The 21,336-nt window shown below is 48.9% G+C and overlaps 1 pseudogene; it reads left to right on the top strand.

The window, feature by feature from the left end:
• LOC129514736 (transcription factor CP2-like protein 1) overlaps positions 1–20,972 on the top strand; it is a 41,323-nt pseudogene extending 20,351 nt beyond the window's left edge.
• Positions 20,973–21,336: the final 364 nt, after the last annotated feature.

The raw sequence follows: 21,336 nt of genomic DNA, 5'->3' as shown, positions 1-21,336 counted from the left end.
TAGGATGCCCTCAATTTTGGTTTGTCTGATGTTTTTAAATAACGAGATTGATGTTTTTACATTTTTGGCAAGAATGTCACAGAAGTGACATTGTGCCCAGACTAGTGCATCATATTGGACTTACCATGCTGATTTGTTTCATTGCTGGTGGTGGTAACCTTGATGAGTTAGGGGTGTCTGCTAGGTTTCTCTACTGCAACGTTGATATTTTTTCCCTTTGTAGTTAATAAATATCTTGGGGGAGATAATTGGAGACTATGCTGATGTCTTAATTATCCTCAAACTTAATTATCCTCAACTTCTGCCCGATAGTGTAGCATCCATGATCCAAGTTGATCATTTCTGCACCAGTTTTTACTGTAGCATTTGCTAAATGGTGATTTTCTATTTCCCTCTTTCCAATTACATTGAGTAATTGGAATGCTATTGTAAGAAGGAGCTTTTTCTTTTTTACCACTGATTTACACATTCACTTATTTATTACATCAGTATGGATTTGTGGATATTTAATTTATTCTCGGCATTAAAATTCAATATCGTGGTTCCTCTGTTCTTGCCCAGTTTGTTCTAGCTGTGCCTGGAGGGGGCTCCTTAGATTGGGTTCTCTGGTGCTTTGACGTACCTCTATCCTTACTCTGAGCCTGTCCTCATTTTTGGCACTCCCAAGATGCCGAAGACAAGATGAGAATCTTGCATTTTCCCTACTGCAGCCCTGGTAATAATCTCTTCTCTAAAAAGTTTCTAGGACATGGAGACCTTTACTTTCGTACACACACACACACACACACACACACACACACACACTTACTTTATGTATGTAAGGGATCCATTGTGTACCAGGCTTGGTGCCTCGTCCCTGACTTAAGTGACTGTGAGGAAGTTAAGTGCCGGGCCCAAGGTCACACAGGCGACAGGTCATCATGATCAAGGCTTGGATGTATTGATGGCACAGCCTTTCCACAGAAGCCTGCCTTGTGTTGGATTCTCTGTGTCGACACACTTCCATGATATTGCACACATGCAGGTGACAAGACAAACTCCACATGCTGGACACAGGGCATGCACTGTTATGCTTCCTTCACCTGCCATTATTGCAGCACTTGTTGGCGTCCTGCGCTCCCGTCTCTGGGGTAATGATGGCCTCCATTATGTTTTATGTGGCATTAATTACCCAAAGCAGTAACTGTTGGAAAGTAAACAACCTTTCAATCTTGGCCGGCCTGGGCAGTTGCCTTCTGTTCTTGGGAACACTGTGATCTGGGCAGGAGGCCCTGTGCTGGGTTCTGCTCCCTGGGCAGAGCGGCTCTGCAGCAGCACCTGGTAGGCATGGCCTGGGGGAGGCAAGCACGGCTGGGCCTGCTCTGGGCAGCACCCTGGTCGCAAGAGCCGTGCTCCTCACCCTCTCTCCCCCAGACAGTCAAGAAGAGACTCAGGTAGCCCTGGTCGAGTCGTCCCAGGACCCGTCCCAGTTTGGTTGCCTCTTGACTTTGTGACCTTGAATGGCCTTGGGTGGCTGGGTCACTGGTGTACGGAGCTGTTGTGAAGGCCGGAGGAGTCCATCTGTGCAGCACTGAGTACAGTGGTGAGTGCACGGATGGGGGTGAGTACCTGAGAGCATAAAATACTCGTTTTAAGTGCTAATTGTGACTGGTACTTGTTGAGTACTTACTACCTGCCAGGCTGGAAGTACATTACCTCATTTAATCTCACAACCATTCTGCAAAAGAATATTTTGCAGATGTAGAGGGGGAGATGCAGAGAGGTTCAGGACTTGCCAAGACACGAGAGGGTCTGAGCTCAACTCCAGTGCCTCTGACCTGACCCTAGCCTCCTTCCCTTCTCCTGTCCTGTCTCCACAGGCTGCGGAGTCTTTGCCATTAACTTGCAGTGTCACCTGGGGCACATCACTACCTCTCAGGGCCTTGGTATCCTCACCTCTAAAATGTGCACAGTCTTATCACACTGTGGGTTCTTGGGGTGTCTCCCAGAGAGACGCTGGGTTGAAGGGACCTTCCTATGTCTGCCCTCTTCTGCATGTGTTTGGTGTTGTGTTTATTGGACGAAGATTGTTTTCCCCCAGATGCCCACCTGTCTGGTTGGGTTTTGGTACTGGCCTGACACTAGAAGAAAAAATACCAATCATTGTCACTGTGGACATCTGTTACATTCCCTACTCTTTATTTTGTGTTTTTTCTCAAATTCATGTGTAATGTATTCCTAGTCTTAAAGTTAATACTAAAGATGTATATAATTTAAGAGGGGAAGGTCCTTCTCTAGTATTATATTAGGATCTAATTTTAGATGCATTATATTAGGTTCACAAATATAAGGGGATGTGTAGAACATTTTAAAATAAAAGTACAAAATCATCTGTGTACATATTATTCAGCAACTTCTTTTTTTAAGTTTTTATTTTTATTTATGATAGTCACAGAGAGAGAGAGAGAGAGAGAGAGGCAGAGACATAGGCAGAGGGAGAAGCAGGCTCCATGCACCGGGAGCCTGATGTGGGATTCGATCCCGGGTCTCCAGGATCACGCCCTGGGCCAAAGGCAGGCGCCAAACCGCTGCACCACCCAGGGATCCCTATTCAGCAACTTCTTTATGGGGTATTTGTATCATAGACTGTGTGTATCTTCAATATTGATGGGTAATTGTCAAAATATCTAGTAGGTTGTGATGTAACATCTCCCACATCCAGCCCCATATTTTGCCCTTTGGGGATGCTAGCAATCAGTTAAGTTTTTGCCAGACTGATAGCTGAAACTGGCATTGCGTTATTGCCACTTGGCATTTCTTTGACCATTAGGGAGGCTGAGCATTTCATCATGTCCTTCTTGCTTTGGTGACTAGTTCTAGCTCTGTTATTTGCTTTAGGGAATTTAATATCAAATTCTGCTATCATTAATTACAAGCCTGTCACATGCCAGTACTGTACAAGGGGGTGGTATGTGTGTGTACACAAACCTCTGGTTCAGTAGCAGGCCTGTCCCTCAGAGCTTCCAGTCCAGTTGAGGTGCTCTGACTTAGGCATCGTGCAAGAAAGCCAAGGGCAAAGCTGCAAAGCATCAAAAGAAGTTGAGGGGAGGAAGAGGTCAGGGGAAAGGGTGAACATTATATAAAAATTCAGATTTCAATGTCTATAAATAAAGTTTTATTGGAACAAAGCCACACCCATTCATTCACATGTTTATGGCTGCTTCCTTGTTACAGTGACAGAGTCAGGTAGTTATGACAGGTATTTTATGGCCCACAAGGCTGAACATAGTCACTGTCTGACCATTTAGGGAGAAAGTTGGCTGATGTCTGGGCTAGAAGGTGTTAGATACTAGGGCTTGTGAGGGAAGAGGGAGAAAACAAAGGTCTGTTGAGTACTTGTCTGGACTGGGTGCAAGGTAAAGTGCCAAACCTATCCTCCTTGGAAAAGAAGTATTTCTTCTATATGCCATATGATCCTTGCCCTCCTTCCTCCCTTTCTGCTACCAAGGTGTGAGGTGGAAGTGAGGAAGGGCAGAGGGGCGGAGCTTGGGCACAGTCTTAAGGTTGGCGTAGAGAGAAGAGTCTACACCTTTGGGAATGGGATCAGGGCCTGTTGGCAGGGTCCAAACCATTCTTTGGGATGTGGCCCAGCTGCCAACTGAGTCCCAGCTCAGCTGAGGGGTCCCCACTATACCCTGAGGACTAAAGGCTGGAGTGCCAAGATGGGAGGGTCGGGGTAACCAGGGTTCTGCTGGTCAGGGTGGGAAGGTGGATGTGGAGCTTGTGACTGCCCCTCCTCTGGCTCATGCCGCTCCTGGCGGCTCAGCAGCTCCGGGCTGGGTTGGCCTAGCGGCCACCTGCTAAGAGCTAGTTTACATCATCAGATGCTGAGCCTTGGGCTCCTTCCCTTCAGAACGCCTTTAACAGCTCCAACACAGAGGATGTGGCCAGGGATATTGGAGGGAATTGCCCCAAAGGCTTTGGGGGAGGCTGTAGAATGACCACCACTGGCCAGCAGGCACCAGTGTGGTCCACTGTGTGCCAGTGTCCTCACCACTGGGAGTTTTGAGATCCAGCCGAACATCTGTGGACCACTCTCTGCTGGTGTGCCTTCGATCCTCCAACAGCCCCTCTGCCTCAAGCACCAGGATTGTCCACATTTTGGAGATGTGGAGACTGACGCTCACAAATGGAGTGATTTACCGGTGAGTCAGTGGTGGGTGCAGCTATCAGCCCAGACTCTAAACCTGGGTGCTGATCAGCTTCCCACGGTAGTTTTGGGAATATGCAGGAGAGCACTGGTAGGTACGTATCTCTGTAATTTTTAGTTACTGTTTATAAGCATTTTCTGTATGCAGGTATGGTATACACTTTTTTTAAAGGTTTTATTTATTTATTTGAGAGAGAGAGAGGGAGCACGAGCAGTGGGGAGAGGCAGAGGGAGAGGGAGACTTCACACTGAGCAGGGAGCCCAACGTAGGGCTTGATCCCTGGATTTTGGGATTGTGGCCCGAGCTGGAGGCAGATGCTTAACCAGATGCCCCTGCTATACACTTTTAAAAACTAAGTTTAAAAAGTGAGTTGATTAAATAAAAAGGCTCCTCACTTACAGGCAGTTTATTTGAGTGCCAAAATTGTGGGGTGGTGTGTAACTGAGTGTGGTGAAGGCTATCCCTGCTAGCGTCTTGGAACGCCCTGCGCCCAGCATGTCACTGGCACAAAGTGGGTGGCATGGGGGTACATGGTGACTGTTGAGTAATGGAGTCCAAGGGATCCTCCCTCTGAGGTGGGAGCGGGGAGTCAGAACACAGCTGTAGTGCAGTGCAAATGACAGCTGGCTCCAAGTGTTCTTCCTCCACTCAGTCATGTTTTGTGTGTGTGTGTGTGTGTGTGTGTGTGTGAGGAGAGAGAGAGAGAGAGAGAGAGAGAGAAATGTTTTAATTTCAGATTGATTGTATACTACAGAGAATAAGAGAACAAATACTCATGTGCCCAACACAGTGTCAGCCTTGCCAAATTTGCTTCTGATTTTACCTCTCTCTACAGCTATTGCCTTTCCTCCCTCCTCAGAAGCAAAACCACTTGTGTTGGTGTTGGCGTTTGTTTGAATCTCCACTCAGATTCTTAATTTTTTTTTTACTTCCTTGTATAGTTAACCCTAGAAACTAACAGCATCATTTTCTTTGTCTTTAAACTTTATATTATGTTTCTTATGTGTCACCATTAACCTTTTCTTAAAAATTTATTTATTTTTAAGTGATCTCTATATCCAGTATGGGGCTTGAGCTTACAACCCTGAGATCAAGAGTAGCATGCTCTAGACTGAACCAGCCAGGCGTCCTTACCATGTACCTTTTTTGCTTAATATTATGAAGATTTCTCTATGTTGGTGTGTGTCTCTAGAGTGCTCATTTTAAGTTCTGTGTGCAGTTAGAATGACACTCATTCTAAGTCAAATGAAAGAATTAATGTATCTCTTTTGCTAGTGCTGGATATATAGGTTGTTGACAATTTTTCCCCTTAATGAGTGATGCCACAGTGAGCAATTTTTGTCTGTTTCCTAACATACATCAAGTGCTTCTTTAGGATATGCCCCTAGAATAGGATTTGCCTGACTGAAGGGTTTGTACATCCTTAATGAAACCTTTTTTTTTTTGCCAGACTTCTCCAAAATGGTTATATCAATATAATCTATCAGCAGTGCCCCAGAGTACCCATTCTCTGTATTGTAATCAACACTTGATATTATCAGACTATAGTTTTTGCCCCTCTGATGGATGTAAGATGGTATCTTACCCTTACTTTGCATTATCCTGCATACTTGTAGAGATCAGCATTTTTTCACGTGCGGATCATTTTCTCTTTCCATAGGGTGATCATTATGGCCCAGTTTTCCAGGTCAGTCCCCACTTACACAGACTGTGTAATTATTAATAGCACACTTGGCATTTTCTTTTTTTAAGATTTTATTTATTTATTTGAGGGAGAGAGCGTACGAGTTGGGGGAGGAACAGAGGGAGAGAGGGACAAGCAGGCTCTGTGCTGAGCATGAGCCTGATGCAGGACTTGATCTCACGACTCTGGGATTATGACCTTAGCTGAAACCAAGAGTTGTATGCTCAATCGACTGAGGCATTCAGGCACCCCACCCCTGCCATTTTCAAAAATGTCTCAATATAAATTTTAACATCATTTTCCTATATAATGTAAGGAACCTAGTTTTTCCTTTGTGTATTTGTGTCTACGTAAAAAAATCCTTTTCTACCCCACAGTCGTGAAAGAGTCTCCTATTTTCTTTAGAAATACTAAGGTTTTGCTTTTATTTTATGGGTTTCTTTCCCCTAGAATTATTATATATGGTGTGAGGTAGGGAAGTATTTTTTCCATCTTTGATAACCAGTTATCACACACATGCTGTGTTTTCTCTCATTGTCATAGATCAAGTTTCCAAGTATCTAAAAGTCTTTTTCTGGGTACTTTATTCTTTTCTTTTAGTCTATTTGTTTGCATGCTGAAAATGACATGGTTTTAGATGCTATAACCTTATGTCTTCGGAGTATTCTAAATGGAGTAGGATTATGTGGTTCAGGGAGACAAGTTTATCATAGGAAAACAAGTATCAGGCCTTATGCCACAGTGTGGTTACGTGTTCATCAGACTTCGAAGGTGCATCTTGGTTCTGGGAACTGAGGTTAGAGGGGATTAGGGATTTGAGCCTTGAGGGAAGGAGAGGGCTTAAATATGTGGGAGAGGGTCATAAAATAAGATAAATATAGACATTCAGGAGGAAATATAATAGAGGGACTCCTTAAATGTTAGAACCAGAAGGGACTTTTGAAGCTATTGGAGACTGTATGGAGTAGTTCGGCTAAGTGATCAGTCTTTGGAGCCTCACAGACCCAGGTTTGATCTTCACCAAGATTCTTAACCTCTCTGGATCATAATTTTAATTTCTTCATCTATAAAATGGGGGTAATAATGAGTTTTCCTCATAGGACTCCTGAGAGGACTAAATCAGATAGTGTACATAACGGGCTTGGCAATGTCCTGGCATATAGCTGTACAGAAACTAAATGATAGTTACTTATTACCCTATTTGCTTGATTCTAGGGCCAACTTCTTCTTTTGCCACATTTTACAATTCTGAAATTAGAACAGGCTTTACTGTTATTTCCTGTAGTACTTGTTTTTCTTCCCAGATCACTGTTTAGAATTTGGGAAGCAGAATATTTTTTATAGGATTTTTTTTAAGATTGTATTTATTTATTTGAGAGAGAGAGTGAGAGAGCGTGTGTGCATGAGTGGGGGTGGGGTAGAGGGGAGAAGGAGAAGCAGATTACCTGCTGAGCAAGGTTCCTGATGTGGGGCTTGATCCCAGGACCCTGGGATCATGACCTGAGCCAAAGGCAGACAGTTAGCCAACTAAGCCACCCAGACACCCTGGGAGATAGCATATTTTACACATCAGGAAATGGAGCTAACATGCCACATCCAGGATTGCCCATCAAGTTGATTTGGTCTTCCTAGGAATCATCTGTATTGCTAATCCTAGAGAGAAGAAAGAAAGAGAAAAACCCATCTTAACTTGGGTTGGGGATGGTTTATATGCCATGAGACACTGTAGGTAAATTTTAGTCAGTGTGCAAGGTGGAATCTGATGCCTTCCAGAAGAGGGAAGTTGAGTATCATTTAGAACTACAGATGTCCTCTGTCCAGCAAATAGCACCCACCAGGTGGGATGTGGTAGGTTCTGGAAACAGATTTAGGTTCTGCTCCTGGCTCTGCCACTTCTTAGTTGTGCATGCTTGCCCAAGTCAGGTAACCTCTCCGACCCTACCTCCTCTTCTCAGCGGGGCTCAGGATCCTCAGCTGCCCCTGTCACAAACTGTTGACTTGCACTGAGCTTCAGGTGAGTTAATACCCGAGCAGGACTTTGCCATTAGGTAAGCACCCAGTGAATGGAAGCTGCTAGTTCTTGTTTCCCAGAGGTATGCCTCCCCCCTCCTACCACCTTGCCCCAGTTTTGCTTGGGATTGCTCATTCATTCATCCCCTCCCCTATAGAAATCCTGCACACTCTTCAAAGTCCGTCTTAAATGTTATCTCTTGATTCAGACCTTTTTTCACCCTCCCCCCTTCCCCATTCTCTGAGTGTTGCCCAACTTTGGATCTTTGTTGTCTCTTCTGGAGGTGTTTCAAATTCTGCCTTCTATAAGAGCTTCTCCTGTGTGGTATGGTATGCCCCAGACTGCCTACCTTTGAGGGCAAGAGTGTGTCTTAGTTTTGCAAACCCTATAATTGTAGCAGAGAACAGCAGTATAAAGAATAGGAAGTCACATTTAAGCACTTGCTGAGTACCTACTGTGCGTTACACAGTGCAGTGGTGAGCAAAGGAGACACATGTTGTGCCTTCACAGAGCCCAATTTCCGTGGCTCCCACCCACGTCCCAAAATGATGCTGATGAAACAGAGAGGTGCCCCGTGCCCTGGGTCAGTTCCACTTTTGTGACCTTGCTCCTCAGTGTGTGTTACCATGAACCATGGCCTTCTGATGGCACTGCACTGTGTGTGAGATCTGGGCTTGGGGAGGATGGCCTGGCCCCGGTGTTGGCATCGGGGCAGGCATGTGAGGGAGGGGCTCCAGAATGGGTGTGCATGGGAGGAAGGGACAGGGACTGGAGATGGGAGAGGTGGTGGGGAAGCGCCTGAGTCAGGTCTCTGCAGCAGGTGGAGGAGGCCATAGCCCCGGGCCTAGGGACCCGCTAGCGTGGATTCCAATCTCTGTGTTCAGCCTGGGATGGGGCAGGCGGGGCCTCCGGTGTGCATGAGCTGGGGCTGCCCTGCAGAGCCCAGGTCGTATTAATTGAGCCCTGGGGCGCCTGTAAACCTGTGGTGATGACCACTTGGGCCTCAGGCCTCATGCCAGAGCTGGCTACGTTTTTTTCTTTGGAGAAGGTGGAGGACACTGGAAAAACCAGTTAGGGTGTGTGAGGTTCCATTTTGTGTTGCTGTTAATGGAGTGTTGGCTCAGGAGCCCGGAAATGTATGTAAAAATCTGGCTTTTTCAGAAAGCTAGATGTGTTGGTTAGGTCAGCAAGACCCTTCTATGAGTTGCATCTCCTGAACTGGCAAGTGGGCAGGACAAGAGTTTGGGGTTTGTGCCTCCTCCCTCTGATGGGAAGGGCCCCCAGCACATTGTCCTGAGGGGGATGGGGGCTTGGTGCATCGCTGTGTCTGCTGGTCCTGTCCCAGGGGCTGGTTGAAGCTGAGAAGGGCGCTTGCCGAGTGGGTGTTTCTCTGCGTGGTCAGCCTCATCTCCAGGCCTGGAGGGAGCCATGGGGACGAGCTCTGTGACACACAGCCCTATGTCCATTCTGCTCATCTCCCAAGTCCCTAGGATTCATGTGGCACTTCGTAGTAGTTGTTGGTAGATATTTGGAATGAGTGATTTAATTGCATGTTCTTTGGTTCTATTATTCATTGCAAGGAGTAGTATATTAGCTTCCTGTGGTTGCTTTAACAAATTACTACAAACATGTTGGCTTAACATGAAACACCACAAGTTTATTTTCCCATAGTTCCTGAGGCTAGAAGTCCGAAATCTGGTAGGGCCGTGGTCCTTTTTGGAGCTTGAGGAGAGAATCCATTCTCTGTATCTTCCAGCTTCTGGGTGCTCCAGGTGTCCCTTGGCTTGTGTTCCTCCAATCTCTGCTGGTCACGTCACCTCCTCTTCTCTCTGTCTTCTCTGTGTGTCTCTTACAAGGACACTTGTCATTAGATTTAGGGACCTCTAGATAATCCAGGAATATCTCCTTATCTCAGTATCCTTAATTTAATTGCATCTGCAAAGACTGTTTTTCCAAATACAAGGTAACATTCATAGGTTCTGGAGATGAGGATCTGGATATATCTTCTCTGGGAGGGAGCAGCATTCCACCTGCCACAGGGGGTCTTAGTATTTTTTTTAATGGCTGTTTTAGCTATTTTAAAACTGCTTGCCACTGGGTTTGTGCTGTTCCTAATTTGTTGTTTGCATTTAAGTTTCATTCATATATATGCGTGTGTCTATACATATACATATAAATACACGTGTGTGTGTGTATATATATATATAGAGAGAGGGAGGGAGAGAGATTTTAGTATAGGTAGATTTCCCTTTTGCCCAATTTTAGTTTCAGAAAATCCTTCTCTATTGAGTGTCTGGTATGATTCATGTTCACATAAAACCTTAAGAAAGTTGACTTTAGTCCAGTGATAACTTGTTTTGCTGTTTGCTATGAGTTGAGTAAAACCTCAAAACCGAGGGAGATCTATGTGAGACTTTTAGTTGAATTGCATTGAACCATGGTCAGGCTCCTGGTTCGTTCGTTTGTCCCTCCCTCCCTCCTCCCTCCCTCCCTTCCTTCCTTTCTTTCTTTTTTTTAAAGATTTTATTTATTTATTCATGAGAGAGACAGAAAGAGAGGCAGAGACATAGAGGGAGAAGTAGGCTCCCTGCGAGGAGCCCAATGCAGGACTTGATTCCCGGACCTCAGGATCACAAGCCATGCCAAAGGTAGATGCTCAACCACTGAGCCACCCAGGCATCCCTAGGCTCCTGGTTTCAATGATGTATCATACTTACCTCAGATGCCACCACTGGCGACACTGGGGGACAAGTATTCAGGACCCCTTTGTACTATTTTGTTACTTCTTGTGAGTCTAGTCTTACCTAAAAATTAAAAAAAAATTTCCAGCAGCCAATCAGATTTACCATACCACCACCAAATCATGTTCTCTTAATTTGTAAAACATCCTTTATTAAGTTGTGAAATGTGTATGGGCGTTTTAGAGCTGTGGTTACACTAACTTAATTTGGAAAAACGACATCGTTCAGTAAGTGGTCTTCCTGTCTAGGAACATGGCGTATCCTATTTATTCAGACTGTATTTTATTTCCTCATAAAACATGTATTTCATCCAGGTTGTTCATGGTTGTAATTCATAGATCCAGGTTCTCCCTGTTACTAAGGATGAGTCTTTTCTCCATGCGATTCTTTGACTAGCTTGTGCTAGGTTATATGTCACCAAATAGAATCCCCACAACCCCTTAAATACATGAAATCTTTTAAGTTGGGAAAATGCTTTTCATTCTGCAATTAGAGACAATGTTTAACAGGCTTTTACTCATTCCTTTAACCTGCTCTTGGAAGGGTATGGTCAGATTATTTACTGTAACAGGATCTGAGTGGGTGGCTGTGTCTCCATCCAAGTGACCGGGGAGGGTGGGCAGGGGCAGCTTTCTAAAGAAACATGAAGCTTCTGTTCTTAACATTTAACTCCATTTTGTTGAATTCTCTTTCTTTGAAAACTGTAGAGGTGCTGCTGTGTTTTGGGGGACACATGGTATGCTACCTAGGGTGTCTTAGGCACAACCAGGCTGGGAGAAATGGGGGTGTGCAGTCCAGAGAGCCATCTGAGTTGGCCATGGACTGACTGCTCTGTCCCCTGGGGCCATGAGGCTTGGGTGGTCACTCAGGAGGTCAAGAAGGCCTCCCTCTGGGTGAACTCCAGGTTTGAAACCCATCAGAAATGGAATGTGTACTGTTAACCCCCTTCTAGGCCAATCTTATGAAATCTGACTGCTGGAGAATCGGAAGTTGGGAGACTTTCAAGATCTGAACACAAAATATGTCAAGGCAAGGCTGTGGGACCACCCTCCCTCCCCAGGAGGTCTTGGGGGTCTGAGAGGTCTGGGCTTGCTGGTGGTGGGGGTCAGGAGTGCCTGGGCGGTTTGGGGAGAGCCCTGGAGTGGGAGGGGTTCCTGGTCCCTGGAACGTGTTGTCCAGGCAGTTGAGGGCAAGCTGGCAGTGCTAAGAGCTGGGGGGGCATGGGCTGATGGAGTGGGCTCTGGGCTGGATGAACTCAGGTTTGATCCTGGCTTTGCCACTTACTGAATCGTCCTGAGCTTTCAGTTGGCTCATTGGCACAAAAAGATATATAGGTTAGCTGTGTATGTAAAGCACTTAGTAATTCTGGAAAAGGGGGATAGTCCTCATTCTCACTGTCCTATGATTGGGGTTCTGAGGGGGGAGAAGCATGCAGAGCTTGAGAGCTGGGAAGGAAGGCTCTGGAAGGAGAGGTCTTAGTCTTGAAAGGTGGGAGATTTTCCCTGGTGGGAAGTTCTCTTGGGTCCTTGTCAGCCCCATACTTAGCTGTCTCCTACTGGCTTCTCCTCCCTAGAGCATCATCCAGGTGGTTTTCCACGACCGCCGACTGCAGTACACAGAGCACCAGCAGCTGGAGGGATGGCGGCGGAGCCGGCCCGGGACCGAATCCTGGACATTGGTGAGTCTGCTGGGCCACGCGGGGCCCAAGGGCACTCCAAGTTCATTGGGAACCCCAAGAAACATTGGGGTTCTTCTTGATGCTGTCGGATGCATGCCTCGCTAGGACACTTTAGTGTACCCTTGCCTCAGGTAAAACACTGTGCGAGCTGGCACCAGGCCTGCCCTCAGGGGATTTCTAACTCAGAGCTCTGCCATCAGGGATTTCAGGGAAAGCATTGCAGAAGGCCCTGCCCTAAAGGATTCTGATCTGTGACGAAGGGAAGCATGGGCATCACGGGGATGGGCAACAGAAATTGAGTTTTGAGGTCTTAGGCGCTGATCCATAGTCTTTTACCTGTAACTCTGGGAGCCAGGTGTGTCTTGGAATTTAGAAGTTTTAGAATGGCAACAGGGTGTGTCGATCCCTAGCTCCAGGTAATGCCTCTGGCAGGCCATCCAGTACACTAATTTTTGCTGCAGCAGGGTAAAATGTCCGTTCACCCAAAATGGGACAAAGAACTCCGAATAGCTTTGTGGCAGTTCACGTTGGGCTTTCTGCCAAATGAGTTATGCAAAACTTAGTTTTCAGAACTTTCGGCATTTCAAATTGTGGTTAAGGAATTTGGACCTGTAATGAGAGTCCTTCCCTAAGCCTCTGGGAGTGGCTGACAATTGCACTTTTGTGTATGTGTATGTGTGTGTGTGTGTGTATGTGTAGATATTCCACCGTCTGTTGGTATCTCTGGACCCCAGGGCCAGCCCGACACAGCTGAATGCAGTCGAATTTTTGTGGGACCCTTCAAAGAGAGCCTCTGCATTCATTCAGGTAAGTGGGAGGGAGGGTGTTCTCGGGGGAAGCCAGAGTTTTGGGGCCTGCATGCATGTCGTTCCTCAAAACAGTCCACCTGCAGGGCCCCAACGGGCTCCTGTTCTATGTTGCGGGGATGTACGTTGAAGGGGAGGAGGCTACAGGAGTGTGGCTCAGTCGTGGAGCTAGTTGGTCCCCAGAGCTAGGAAAGGACGTGGCATGTTGTAGAATACTGTGTGGGTTTTGCTTAACAATATGTAAGCTTGTTACAAAATAAGTGTGCCCTCGCGTATATATTAGGTAATAAATTTTTTTCCATGATAGTTTCTATGATTAAATTAATTGTTTCATGATCAAGCACCTGGCATGGTCCAGGAGCCTGGCGGGGCCGCCGTGCTTCTGGGCTGACACGCACTCTCTCGTTCTCTCTCTATGTCCCTTTCTGAACCTCTTAGTTTTTTCACTTGTCTTATAAATCAGATAATGAACATAAAGTCATTATTGCAGTGCCTGGTCCATAGTAATTGCTCAGTAAAAGTTAGTGATCTTTTTTTTAACATGATTATAATATTCTTACTGTACTTTAAAGTTATTATAATACTACTGTATTAGCACAATAATATATATTATTGGAGTATTTATAGTATTCTGATAATAAATATGTTACCCAGTGCCTTTTTCTGTAGCACATACTTACGTAGAAACATAGAAATGGCTCCAACTTTCTGCTCCTGCTCCTGGCCTGGCCCGAGTAACTCGGACACGCACCAGGCGGGGATCCCTGCTATGCAGTCTGTGGGATCTGCCAGGGGAGAGGAGGGAGTGAGGGTCCATGGGCCTGAGCGATGGCGAGGACGTAGCTGGTCAGGCAGGGCCTCTGAGGTCGAGGGACAAAGGGGAGAGGGTGTGCCCTTTATAACAGGGGAAGGGTGGAGGGGACAGAGAGGGCATCACCCTGGTGGAGTGTGCGTGGGGAGTGGGGAGGCCGAGGCCGAGGCAGCTATGGACCTGATGGTGCGGGATGGAAACCTCCATTTGGCGAGGGGCCCCTTGGGAGTCCAGGGCCTGTCCCCACTCCTCTCTTCTTGGCTCTGGCCCACATTTCCCCTTCCAGGTGCACTGCATCAGCACGGAGTTCACCCCCAGGAAGCACGGGGGTGAGAGGGAGTGCCTTTCCGAGTGCAGATCGATACATTTAAGCAGAATGAGAATGGGGAGTACACAGAACACTGGCACTCGGCCAGCTGCCAGATCAAGGTGTTTAAGGTAGGACGTCCTTGCCACGTTCCACCTGTGGCCGCCGAATCCACGGGTCCCTGCCTGTGCTGGACAGTGACAGCAGTGCATTGACCTTTGGGATTCCTGCTGGAGGCCAGCAGGGAACTCGGCGTCCTGTTGGCTTGGGGCTTCTACCTGGACCCCTGAGGAGCATGAGCCACGCGCCCTGGGGTGACGGGCCTGCCCGCTTCGGGTGTCCTTTGGTGTGGGGCACCTTCTGTCCTCCATCACAGATCATCACAGATGGCTGTGCCCAGCTCTGCCTTGTAAGACTGTCTGGATTTGCACGTTTTCAGGTTTTCCTTATCTTCCCCAGCACTTTGTAGTTGGCCACAGATTCTGTAGTTGCCGGTTTGATTCTCCTTAAAAATCAAGTCAGGACACCCCGTCCCGTGCAGGAGGCCCGGCCACAGACGTTCCCATGGAGGGCCCAAGGCCCTCTCTCCCTCTGCAGTAACCTCCTGTTGGAGAAAGAAACATGTTTGGAGGAACCGCCTCTCTTTTCCTTTCTTGCCCAGCCCCTGCCTATTAACTACTTTCCTCTGTCTGGACCCATACTTCTGAAAGATATTGGCGGCCAATGATGCAACTCAGGGTCCTGCATGGCCTGCGGAGTGCGGAGTTGCAGGGTCGCAGCAGAGCCTGTGGCATCCACAAGGGTGAGGGAGGGGGGGCCCCGGCTCAGTTAGTGATGCTGCCCTAGGTGGGAAGGTACTGGTTGTGGTGGGAGCAGCACGCGATTGTCTTTCGTGCTAGAGCGCCAGCACCCTTCAGAAACCTGCTTCAGGACGGCGATGCCTTGAAATCCAACCTGGGATATTGGTTTCCTGTTGCTGCTGTAACGAATGGCTACACGTTTAGTGGCTTCAAACCACATGCACTTACTACCTTTCAGGCCCCGGGGTCAGAAGTCTGATGGTCTCACTGGACTAAAGTCAAGCGTTGAGGAGGAGGGCTGCATTCTTTTCTGGAGGCTCCCTCTCCTTCCCTTTGCTGCCTTCTAGAGGCCTCTGCATTCCTCAGGCCACATCCACTTGTCCTAGGAGCTAGCAAGAGTGGCTGGGCTCTTCTCTGGTCACATCGCCCCAGCCTCCTCTCCTCCCTCCCTTGTCCACTTTTACGGACCCTGTGATTGTGCTGGACCCCCTGGGATGACTCAGGATAATCTTCCTGTTTCCACATCACACTGCTAGCAATCCTAATTCCACCTGCAGCTTTACTTCCTTTGCCTTGTGAAGTGACAGCCTCGGGTTCTGGGGATTAGGATGTGGCCATGTTTGAGGAGCCCCTGTGCAGCGGGCACCATGGCCTGTGGTCTTAGGTGCTGTCTGCTACAGGGTCTCGTGGGTCTGATTTCCCATGGACAGCCCCACAGCTGTGTGGCCGGATGTCTTTGCCTGGTCCTGGTCACACCTCTGTCCTCATCATCATATACAGACCACATCTGTGGTCCTCGGGTCCAGTGGCACCCTGTGGATATCTGGGGCTCAGATGCAGACCGGCAGCAGGAGGGAGGGATAGTGTCTGTATGACGCCCCCTGCCCTGCCCTGCCCTGCAGAGTGCCTTGGCTTTCCCAGGACCCCCTGCCAGCTCCCCTTTCTACACCTCGAGGAAGAAGCTCAGGGGTGAGGACTCTGCGCACCAGGCTCCTGGACCGTACACTAGCTATCACTGAGGAGTTGGTCTGGAAGCTGCCTTGTCTGAGTGACCCAAGGAAGGCTTTGGCATCTCCTGCAGGGGCGCAGGGGCCCCTGTCACCTGAAACTGGCTTCTCGAATGCCTGAGGAGGAGGTGTGGGCACCCCACGCACCCCAGCCCTGTCACAGAGGCAGTTCAAGCAGGTGTGCGCAAGCTCCGGGTGGAGTCTGGCTAACCTGGCTGTCATTTTTCCCCCAGTCACCCCCGTCACTAGAAGCCTCCCACTTGTTGGAGCCAGGCCCTGGGGCTCTATGGGGGTGTCGGGGCCTCTGACAGGACAGGCAAGACCCCTCTCTGACCAGCCAGCTCTCCACAGGCCTCACCAGGCGAGTGCCTTCCCCATATGCAGGCTTGCCTCGTGGCTTCTGGAAGGGGAGGAAGAGCCTCTTGTTAGGGCTGGGAGGCAGGTGATGGGGGTATGGATACTGTGCCTGGCTCCTTCTCTGGACACTGGATATGTCGTTCCTGTCCCCAGAGGACCCCCTGCAAACCCGCCTCCATCAAATGTGGGTATCACATCACCCTGGGGGCCGTTTTCTAAAGTGCCCTTGATCTGGAAACCAAAAGTTGTGTGGCCTGAAGAAGGTGCATACTGGGATGAAAGTCCCTGAAGGTGACACTGAGCTTGAGGACAGGTGGTTTTCACTATCTGCGCACCGTGCACAGTCCGCTGCATGTGCGCTGAGACCATTCAGTTCTGGGGCTCTGGGGCTGCTTGGAGTCTTAATGTCTGAAGCCACCAACCAGGCTGTGAACTCTCACAGGTGATAGTCACAGGATGTCCAGAGTATCCGCATGAGCAGGGCCACCATGGCCAGCCTGGTGGCGGTACACATCCCTGGGCATTCTCTCTTGGATTCTTTGCCTGGTCAGTACTTGGTTCTACTTCGAGTTTTTTTTTTTTTTTTCCCAGGCCCCCAAGCAGCCAGAGCAGGTTTCTCTCCATTCTTGACAAGTCACTTGTGCCTCAGTTTCCATACCTATAAATGAAAGAAATGGTAGTGCCTGTGAGACCTGGGCCCCTCTGCAAGTTGTTCACATTTGCTGGGCGCCCAGGATAGGCTCTGTGAGGTTGGAGGTCTTACCCTGTATGGGGCGTGCAAACAGGGAGCTGCAGATAATCCTGGAGAGTTGGGAGGTCAGGAGGCCTTCGTGACACATCCAGGATTTCCCAGCATGCAGGTGCAGACCAGACTCCCAAACTCCCAGCAGCAGCTTTGACTTCTTCTACTTTCTTTTGCCCTCCACCCGTAACTCAAGGAATGCACTGGGATTTGCTGTGGCAGCCAAGGGTTTTGTCTGTGGTAAAGATTGTTTCCAAGCATTTTCCCCTGAGTAACTGAGTGGCAGGACCCCGTAGCAGGCTGTGAGTTCCCTCAGGTGAGGAAGGGGAGGGGCTCCAGGAGGAGGATCATGTGCTTGACGCCTGGGAGGTGAGAGAGATGCCGACCTGTCCGGAGATCCGCCTGGACTCCTGGGGCCTGGGGAGAGTGCAAGTCTTGGGACCTGTCTCTAAGTCCTGGGTCTTTCTCTGATAGCTGCCTCTGCCCACTTTGGACTAATCGGATCCCCTGTGCTCTGTACTTGTAGCCAAAGGGAGCTGACCGGAAACAGAAGACCGACTGGGAAAAGATGGAGAAAAGAACTGCCCAAGAAAAAGAGAAGTACCAGCCATCCTACGAGACCACCATTCTCACAGAGGTGAGCCGGCCTGGTGCCGGGGGGTGCACCTCCTGGGGCCTTCTGCCCGGAGCAGGATGACTGCGTGCTCTTGGTTTAGGTTCTTGGGAAATTGCCCACCTTGGGTGAATGCTGCTTTGGAAAGTGCCTATAAAATTGTGGCAGATTCCTGGGTCCGGAGCTGTGTTCACATGATAAGGCCAGGGGGCCAGGAAGGTGTTTCAGAAATATCTTCCAGTTCTGTGCTGCCATTTGTACTTTCCAGAATCAGGTAATTTTTTTTTTAATAAAGGTCCAAAATTCAAAAGGTAGAAGAGAGTGTATCTATCACACTAGAAAATGCCTCTCCCAAAACTGTCCTAGCCTCAAGCTGTCTCTTCCCAGGGCAGCTGGCATCTCTTGGGTCCCCATGTATCTGGCCTAGCTTTCTCTGCCGATGAAGCCAATTCATACATGTTTGCCCCACGCCCACCTTTTTTATACCAACCAACAGTGTCCATAGACGTACTGTTCTGTAACTTGATTGCTTTATTTAATAGCCTGTCTTGGAGTCTGTTCTCCATCTGTTCATAAAAAGCTTTCTAGTTCTTTACCCAGAGGCGTGGTCTTCGTTGTATAGATAGATGGCCTGCTGGTGGACATTTGGTGCTCTCGGGGCTCTTGCCGTTTCACACATGGTGCAGGGAATGACCCTGTGCATGTGAAGTTCTGCATATGGTAGAAAGCTCTGCAGGCTTCATTCTCAGAGCAGGCTTACAGGTCGGGGGTGTTGACTACTTGCCGCTTTGTTGTTTGAGTAGAGACTGGAACTCGTCTCCTCCTAACCTGGACACTGACAGCACCTGCTCTAAACCTCCTTGTGTCCAGCGTACTTCTGAGACCCTCACTGTCACAGGCTCTTCTTCCCCCTGTCACTGGTCACTGCTGGTGCCACATCTTACTGGGGTCTGTTGTGTGTTTTTTTTTTTTTCTTTTTTACAATTTTATTTATTTATGAGAGACACAGAGAGGCAGAGACCTCGGCAGAGGGAGAAGCAGGCTCCATACAGGGAGCCCAACATGGGACTCAGTCCCAGGACTCCGGGATCACGACTTGAGCCAAAGGCAGACACAACCACTGAGCCACCCAGGCACTCTTCTGTTGTATTTTTTAAGCAACTGTTCCCCAGTGTGTTCTGCAATCAGCCCAGCTAGTGGGCGTTCATTGAATAATTTGACTTGCTCAGAAGGCCCTCCACAGATGCAGGAGGCCCAGCCCCAGCTGTGGTAGAGTTAAGGCTGTGTTAAGGATGAGGCCCAGGGCACAGAGCATCTAAGAGAATAGTGGCCGGTCCTGGCTGGTGTGTGTGTGTGTGTGTGTGTGTGTGTGTGTGTGTGTGTGTGTGTGTGAGAGAGAGAGAGAGAGAGAGAGAGAGAGAGAGAGAGAGAGAGAGAGCCATATGCAGAAAGGTATTTGCAACAAGATACAGTATGGAAGGTAATTTTGCAGCGGCATAGACATGTTACCAGTGTTTTATCTGACACAGGATAATAGTGACCAGAGAGCCCTGGTGCAGGAAGAGCCTGTCTAACTCTCAGCAGCAAAGCAGTGCGAGGACCTGCATTTATGAATCAGAGCTCAGACCAGTTAGTTTTCCCCTGGCCCCAGTCCCCTCGCGTGCGGGCCCTCCAGGGTGCCCTCCACGCTCCCACTGCCCTCTGCCTACGGACACCTTTCCCTTCCAGGCCGAGCCTCAGCCTCTCTGCTCCTGACTCTCTTCTGTCTTCCCCCTGGTGGACGAGAGGTCCGGGGGTGCTTCAGACAGCGTCTGTCCACGCCCTTGTCAGAGCGTGGTACAGTTGGTCAAAACCCCCGCCTGGCCCATGACCTTGTAAGGTGACTGTCAGCTCTTCCTCCTCAGCTCCGGGATTTACCACCAAGAAATTCCAGCCCACATGCACAACCGAGTTAAATATTTACCAACCTGTGGTTCGGTGGGTGATAGGAAATCTTCAGGAATGCTTCGAATTGGCCCTCTCCAAAGCGGTGTCATCACAGGGAAGGGGAGAAATGAATACTTTGTCCCTGGCTTCCCCAACAGGCAAAACCTGTACGTCTTTGCTTTCTTTGGGCGATTCTCTCCTATGTTCATCCTTGGCTTCTGCTCAAGAAGTTCCTTGAGGTCGAGGATCACGTCCTCCGTGTTTTTTTTTTTTGTATCCCTTAGCTCCTAGCAGGACGGCTGATGTATAGTAAACACGCATCGACTGATGCCTGAGAGGGCTGGCTGCTCCTGGAATGTTTCAAGTAGTGCAGGTTTTAGTACTGAACTTTTTTGTTTTCGATTTATATTTAACTATTCATTTTAGGGGGAGAGAGAAAGAGAGAGAGCAGAGGGACAAGCAGAGGGAGAGGGATAAGCAGACTCCCCGTTGAGCGTGGAGCCTGATGCAAGGCTCAATCTCATGATCCTGAGATCACGACCTGAGCCAAAACCACAAGTTGGACGCTTAAGTCACTGAGCCACACGGGCACCCCACACTACTGAACCTCACGGATGATTTTTGTTTGGAAGTTATTTGTGTCCAGTGCTCCCTCCTTCATGCTTGTACACGCACTTGTCTACACCTGGTAAAACCTGCCTCTGGGCAGTTGGTCTGTTTTGTTAGTTCTCTTTTCTTAGGGACCCAGATGACCGACGATGTTTCTTTCCCTCGTTGGCTCAACACCTAGGAAGCCCACAGAGACACATGCCTGCCTTTGCTTGCTCTGGGAATGACTGAATTTTAGGTCTTCTCTGCCGCACTCAGTTTCTTGGGCATGGCCCTAGTACCCATGCTTCGCTGGCTCACGTGGGCCCTGGGAGGATGTGGGCTAAGTGTTGAGGGGTCAGGGGCTTCCCGTGCTGGCCTTGATGGATGCTGGCATGGGAGGGATAGGAGCTGGGTCTGCAGCTCTGTGGCCTGAGTTGCTCCTGACCACCATGGCCCTCGAGTCACTACCATCCTGTGCTCTTTCCACAGTGCTCCCCGTGGCCTGACATGGCCTACCAGGTGAACAGCGCCCCATCTCCAAGCTACAACGGCTCTCCAAATAGCTTCGGCCTTGGTGAAGGGTATGTCTGTCCTCTTTCCCTTGAGAGCCCCTGGAGTGATGATGGGTGTAGTCTCCTTTCTTGGTCTTTGTGTCTTCCTCTCTTTGGTGCACTGGCATCGGTTTGGGCTTCGGGGTGGCACTTGTAATATTTGCACAGCTTTCTGTGCTCGGATGTGCTTCTGTAAACATCATCTGCTGGGGCAGCAGCGCAGAACCCACCTTCCCACCCCAGCTACCTGCAGAAGCAGGTTGGCCTGTGGGTTGCCCTTCAGGGCAGAATGGCCTCCTAGGCAGATGGGGCCTAAGGAGGCAGCTGTTTAGGGGGCTCCAGTGACTGTGAGGGGCCATCCTGGCTCTTTCTGTGGTCCCTATGCACATTCTCTGGGTAGCATAGGACAGCTCAGGATGCTCCCTGCCCTAGGGTTCAGGGCTTGTAACAAGGAGCAGCCTCACACTTGGTCACCCAGCTCTCTGCAGATGCATGATGGGCCACACTGACTCAAAGGTGAC

This window comes from Nyctereutes procyonoides, unplaced genomic scaffold (genome assembly GCF_905146905.1).
Source record: "Nyctereutes procyonoides isolate TBG_1078 unplaced genomic scaffold, NYPRO_anot_genome, whole genome shotgun sequence".
In the NCBI taxonomy this organism is placed as follows: Eukaryota; Metazoa; Chordata; class Mammalia; order Carnivora; family Canidae; genus Nyctereutes; species Nyctereutes procyonoides.
This window is presented reverse-complemented; position numbering and strand designations above follow the sequence as displayed.